Genomic DNA, 6776 nt, shown 5'->3' on the forward strand with positions numbered 1-6776 from the left:
TTGTTTTATCTCTCTATAATATATATATATATATATATATCTATTCTATATAAAGTGTGCCTATATAACTGAATTCTTGCGTTTATGAGAAATTCACGGATAACTTTTTTTAAAAATAATTTTCTATTCAAAAATAATATATTTTTTTTATTAAGATGTATTTTAATATTAATTTTTAAATAAATTAATATTACTTTTAAATTTTAATCGGGTTTATGAGAAATTTATGGGTAACTTTTTTTAAAAATAATTTTCTATTCAAAAATAATAATTTTTTTTATGAAGATGTATTTTAATATTAATTTTTAAATACATTAATATTACTTTTAAATTTTAATCGTATAAACCTAACCGGAAACACAATCTCTGAAAATTCTTAATAAAATAACTAACCCCAAAAGGATGAGCAACCAATCGTGATTATTTAGGATAATCATTTATAATTTCTTTTTCTAAATCTCAAACCCTCAAACTCTATATTGCTATTGAATTATTGCCTCATCTTCTATGCCGTGATTCATGGCCTCTCTGCTGCGATTCCTCACTTTTTGTTTATTTGGGTGTAATATTCAGTGTTCTATTAGCGAGTTATCCTTTGTTGTTCAAGTAATTATTTATTTGAGTAAGTCTTCTATTCCCTTGCTATATTGCTTTACTTTTAAACAGCTTTGGGATATGCGAAATATAATGTCATCCGTTAGAGAGTTTGTTGGGCACACCAAAAGTAACAAGATATCCTTTTCAATTTATAATCCTTGAATTTTTGATGATGCTCATTTTGAAAGGCTAGGTGTAATTGTAATGTCGGAGTAGCTAGATTTTTCCCAGAAGATAAAACTCACATCGGCCATAGCCATTGCTGGCACCCATTCTAACGAATACTATTCTTCTAAGCTCATATCTAACACACAATCCTATGGGAACAACATAAAATTGGGTTGAACCAAGATGAGATAAACATTTTTAAGTGTATTACCTTTTAATATAATAAAAAATACTTAGCATAAAATTTAGTATACGTGCCTCGCACGTAAGTTTTTACTAGTATATATATATATATTTATAGAAAAAATTTATGGTAGGTACCCTTATTTTATCCTTATAGCATAGTGATATTTTTCTAACCATTGATAAGGATGACTTTTAAAAGTACAAGATAATTATTGTATAACTTAATGTATTGAATCAAATATCTTGATGTCAAAAAAAAAAAAAAACTTTACAAATATAAAAAAAAGTCACGGAACCCAATAAAGTCACAATAATTTATGTCTTCAAAATTTTAATTATTGATAGCAAGTTAAAAAATATAAAATTAGATGTTTTTGTATTTTTTTTTTGCTCTTATTTTATTTAATTTTATTGAAAGATTTTATATGTAGAGATTTCACTAAAAAGTTACTTATATATTTATTTATATTTTTATTATTATTTTAAAAGAATTTAAATTATTTATTTATTTATTATTACATAAGCATTGTTTCTTTAACATACATTAACAATGTTCTTCCAATGGAACATGATTTTTTTTCTCGAATTTTTCTTTTCATAATTTTTTTTTTTTTTTTGAATGATCAAATATTTTATTAACCAATAACTTCAGCTACCAAACAAGGTAGCAAATCAGTTGGAACATCCTCCAAGCTGAATCGACGATCAGGGAATAACATAGCAGCCTTCGCAAAGTGATGGGCCACTACATTAGCAGATCGTTTCACAAAAGAAACAGAAACATTACCAATAGAGTTAATCAAATTCTTACAATCATAAATAACTAATCCAAACAAAGAAAGCATTTTTAAAGAGCTACGAATAGCTTGGATAGCACCAAGGCAGTCGGATTCCAATAAAACATTTTGCCATTGCCTTTCCTTAATCCAACTGAGCGCTTCCTTCAGACCTATGGCTTCTGCAAGGGGGGGATCAACCAAGCCGTGAGAGAAGACAGTACGGGCTTCCACGAGAAAGCCATTTCGGTCTCGAGCCACCATTCCTATACCATACTTGTGTCCACCATCGAACAAAGCCGCATCTACATTAACCTTGAAACTACTACCGGTTGGAGGTGTCCAATGCTCATTACCGTCGCCGAACTGAACCTCAGACCGAGACGTATCCAAATTGGAGTTTCGAGCATTCTTCCATTGTTCAAGGTACTTTGTTGCAAACGCGACCACGTTTATAAGATTAAAGGCTTTTTTCTGCCACACAAGATTATTTCGGGCTCCCCAGATTGCCCAACAGACCGCTGCTACCGTACAACGTTGATCTCCACTCAACACTTGAAAGTTACTGCTGCACCATTGCAGAAAAGACGTTGCTGGTGTAGTCGTGGTACCAATTCCCACACGATTCCAGCATTCCTGAACCACCGTGCAAGTCACAAGGCAGTGCATTGTGGTTTCTTCTTCGGCCTGGCACAGTGGACAGAGGACGCTGCTTACCACCCTCTTAATCCGAAGCTGAACAAGGGTGGGAAGACATTCAGTACAGGCACGCCACAGCAGGTTCGATATCTTCGGAGGGACTTTCAAACTCCACAATTTATTCCAGAAATTTGAAGTTAGATCATCATACCAGTAACCTTTCTCCTTTTGCAAAAAGTTATACGCACTCTTCACAGAGTAAATCCCAGATGTCTCCAAAGTCCAACAAAGATGGTCCAAAGCCGTGGGAGCTTGAAGAGGAATACTCTTTATTAGTTGCTGGTCCCTGACATCGAAAAGATCTTCAATAATTTCATCATCCCAACCCCCATTCTCCATTGACATAAGGTTCGCCACAATGGCATTAGCAAGGGACGGGTGAGTTGAAACCACATGGGGGTTAGATGTATCTGGTAACCAAGGCTCTCCCAACACAGGTATAGCGTGACCATTACCCACACACCATCTCGTGCCACTTCGAACCAAGTCTTGAGCCTCCAAAATGCTTCGCCATACGAAGCTTGGGTTTGAACCGAGCTGGGCAGTGAGGAAAGAACCACCATTATAGTATCTAGCTTTAAACACTCTTGAAGCTAGAGAGTCGGGTCTAGACACTAATCTCCATCCTTGTTTTCCTAACATTGCCAAATTAAAATCTCGCAAATCCCGAAAACCAAGACCGCCCCCTTTCTTGTTCTTAGATAACTTGTCCCAAGCCATCCAATGAATACCTTTATGTGAACTTTTCGATGTTTGCCACCAGAACTTTGTCATCATTCGCTCTATTTCTCTGCTTACTTCCAATGGGAGAAGAAAGACACTCATGGCATAGGTGGGTAAAGATTGCAGTACAGTTTTAACAAGGACTTCTTTTCCCGCTCTAGACAAAAACTTGCCTTCCTTCTTTTCATAATTAATTTGTTGAAACTAAAATGTAATATTTTTACTTAAAATAAGTTTCCGAAAAGAATCTGTAACGTCCCCGCTTCAAGCCTCCATTAAGTCCTTACACCCACGGAATAATGACTCTTATACACGAGTACGTCACTCTGGCTACTTCATGGACTGATGACTGAGCCTACAGACCAACACGAGTGTTTTCAGCATGCTTTGTCCTCACTCACACGCTTCCTGGGAAAACTTTCCAGGAGGTCACCCATCCTGAAATTGCCCCAGGTCAAGCACGCTTAACTATGGAGTTCTTTCGAGATGGGCTACCGAAAAATAAGATGCACCTTGTTGACATAGGTAGTACCAATCAATCCATTTAAGTTCTCTTTAACTGTGTAGTCCCACACCTACAAAGTCTCAGAATCATCCCACTTGACCTTCCCCAGGCGGTGTGGGATTGCACAGCTTACCCGGTAATTCCCCTTACGGATCACAGGACTACTGACTGTCACAATCACCCCCCCTTACGGGGTCCGACTTCCTCGTCGACCACACTTCCGGCTGGGTCAAGGCTCTGATACCATTTGTAATGCCCCCCGCTTCAAGCCTCCATTGGGTCCTTACAGCCACGGAATAAAGGGCTCTTATACACGAGTACGTCACTCTGGCTGCTTCATGGACTGACGACTGACCCTATAGACCAACACGAGTATTTCCAGCATGCTTTGTCCTCACTCGCACGCTTCTTGGGAAAACTTCCCAGGAGGTCACCCATCCTTAAATTACCCCAAGCCAAGCACGCTTAACTGTGGAGTTCTTTCGAGATGGGCTACCGAAAAACAAGATGCACCTTGTTAATATAGGTAGTACCAATCAATCCATTTAAGCTCTCTTCAACTATGCAGTCCCATACCTACACAGTCTCAGAATCATCACACTTGACCTTCCCCAGACGGTGTGGGATTGCACAGCTTACCCGGTATTTCCCCTTACGGATCACGGGACTACTGACTGTCACAATCACCCCCCTTACGGGGTCCGACGTCCTCGTCGACCACACTTCCGGCTGGGTCAAGGCTCTGATACCATTTCTCGATTTGTGCGTGTCATCCTTGCGCACGGGCCATGCTAATCTTCTCTGTATCGTTCCAATTTTATCGGATGTCCCCGCTTCAAGCCTCCATTAGGTCCTTACACCCACGGAATAATGACTCTTATACACGAGTACGTCACTCTGGCTACTTCATGGACTGATGACTGACCCTACAGACCAACACGAGTGTTTTCAGCGTGCTTTGTCCTCACTCACACGCCTCCTGGGAAAACTTCCCAGGAGGTCACCCATCCTGAAATCGCCCCAGGTCAAGCACGCTTAACTATGGAGTTCTTTCGAGATGGGCTACCGAAAAATAAGAGGCACCTTGTTGACATAGGTAGTACCAATCAATCCATTTAAGCTCTCTTTAACTGTGTAGTCCCATACCTACAAAGTCTCAGAATCATCTCACTTGACCTTCCCCAGGCGATGTGTAGAATTCAGAAACAACAAAGAAGGACTATCGGGCTCAGATCTTGATTATACTCTGCTACAGAAAGGAATCAAGGGTTAGAGATCTGAGTGGGAGGAGACATATATTCCGCTGCACCCAATGTAAGATTTCTGATACTCTTATTTGTTTAATTTACTATCGTTTTAGAAGTTCATATTTAGGTTGTTAAATCAACATACTTGTGAGTAGATCTAAGTTCCTGGTAAAATGACTTCCAACAGTACCAATCAATCCATTTAAGCTCTCTTTAACTGTGTAGTCCCATACCTACAAAGTCTCAGAATCATCCCACTTGACCTTCCCCAGGCGGTGTGGGATTGCAGGTAAGCTGTGCAATCCCACATCGCCTGGGGAAGGTCAAGTGAGATGATTCTGAGACTTTGTAGGTATGGGACTACACAGTTAAAGAGAGCTTCAATGGATTGATTGGTACTACCTATGTCAACAAGGTGCATCTTATTTTTCGGTAGCCCATCTCGAAAGAACTCCATAGTTAGGCGTGCTTGACCTGGGGCAATTTCAGGATGGGTGAGCTCCTGGGAAGTTTTCCCAGGAAGCGTGTGAGTGAGGACAAAGCACGCTAAAAACACTCGTGTTGGTCTGTAGGGTCAGTCATCGGTCCATGAAGTAGCCACAGTGACGTACTCGTGTATAAGAGTCATTATTCCGTGGGTGTAAGGACCTAATGGAGGCTTGAAGCGGGGACATCCGATAAAATTGGAACGATACAGAGAAGATTAGCATGGCCCCTGCGCAAGGATGACACGCACAAATCGAGAAATGGTATCAGAGCCTTGACCCAGCCGGAAGTGTGGTCGACGAGGACGTCGGACCCCGTAAGGGGGGGGTGATTGTGACAGTCAGTAGTCCCGTGATCCGTAAGGGGAAATACCGGGTAAGCTGTGCAATCCCACACCGCCTGGGGAAGGTCAAGTGTAATGATTCTGAGACTGTGTAGGTATGGGACTGCACAGTTGAAGAGAGCTTAAATGGATTGATTGGTACTACCTATATTAACAAGGTGCATCTTGTTTTTCGGTAGCCCATCTCGAAAGAACTCCACAGTTAAGCGTGCTTGGCTTGGGGTAATTTAAGGATGAATGACCTCCTGGGAAGTTTTCTCAGGAAGCGTGCGAGTGAAGACAAAGCATGCTGGAAACACTCGTGTTGGTCTATAGGGTCAGTCGTCAGTCCATGAAGCAGCCAAAGTGACGTACTCGTGTATAAGAGCCCTTTATTCCGTGGGTGTAAGGACCCAATGGAGGCTTGAAGCCGGGGGCATTACAGAATCATACTATTAATAATTTAAATAAATTATTTTTTCCTAATTATGTCTTTTTTACATAATTATGTCTTTTTTTTCTTGCAAAAAAAGACTACAGAAAAAATAAAAAGCAAAAATACGGTGATATTCATAATTTTTTTTCTAGTTAAACATAACTATTATAGTAAAAGATAATTATTTGAAAAAAAAAATGTAGTATCTACAAATTTTTATTTTGTTTTTTAGTTTTTAATAAATCAAAACAAGTATATAAGTATCATCAAATTTTATGTCAAATATAACAGATAAATTAAATAACTAAATAAAAAAAAATCTATTTTTATGAGGTGTCTTACAAATATTTAGAGATATTTCATAATCATTTGAAAGGGTTATTTTGTTAGACTCACAATCTGGTTCGGTATCCAAAAGAGTTTTTTAATTTATTTGTTATTCATGATCGTGTACGTTGTATATTTTAGGAGCACCTGTAAATTTTTAGAAAATTTCGAGTAGTTTATAATGTCAAAAATAAAATTTAAATATTTTATTGCATGCACAACTGTTCGTTCTTACACACATATTAAGTAACTTTTTGAACCTTATTTTTCGCATTGTAAAATATTTAGAATTTTTTGAAATTTA

The 6776-nt window shown here is 38.6% G+C and overlaps 2 non-coding genes across 2 annotated transcripts; one reads left to right on the forward strand and one right to left on the reverse strand.

The window, feature by feature from the left end:
• Window positions 1-4390: 4390 nt before the first annotated feature.
• On the reverse strand, window positions 4391-4496 carry LOC133038627 (U6 spliceosomal RNA). Its single transcript, XR_009688127.1, has one exon. It is a non-coding gene; the product is annotated as a U6 spliceosomal RNA (small nuclear RNA).
• Window positions 4497-5557: 1061 nt separating this feature from the next.
• Window positions 5558-5663, forward strand: LOC115718283 (U6 spliceosomal RNA). Its single transcript, XR_004011865.1, has one exon. It is a non-coding gene; the product is annotated as a U6 spliceosomal RNA (small nuclear RNA).
• The last annotated feature ends 1113 nt before the right edge of the window (window positions 5664-6776 follow it).

Source organism: Cannabis sativa, chromosome 5, assembly GCF_029168945.1.
Source record: "Cannabis sativa cultivar Pink pepper isolate KNU-18-1 chromosome 5, ASM2916894v1, whole genome shotgun sequence".
Lineage (NCBI taxonomy): Eukaryota > Viridiplantae > Streptophyta > Magnoliopsida > Rosales > Cannabaceae > Cannabis > Cannabis sativa.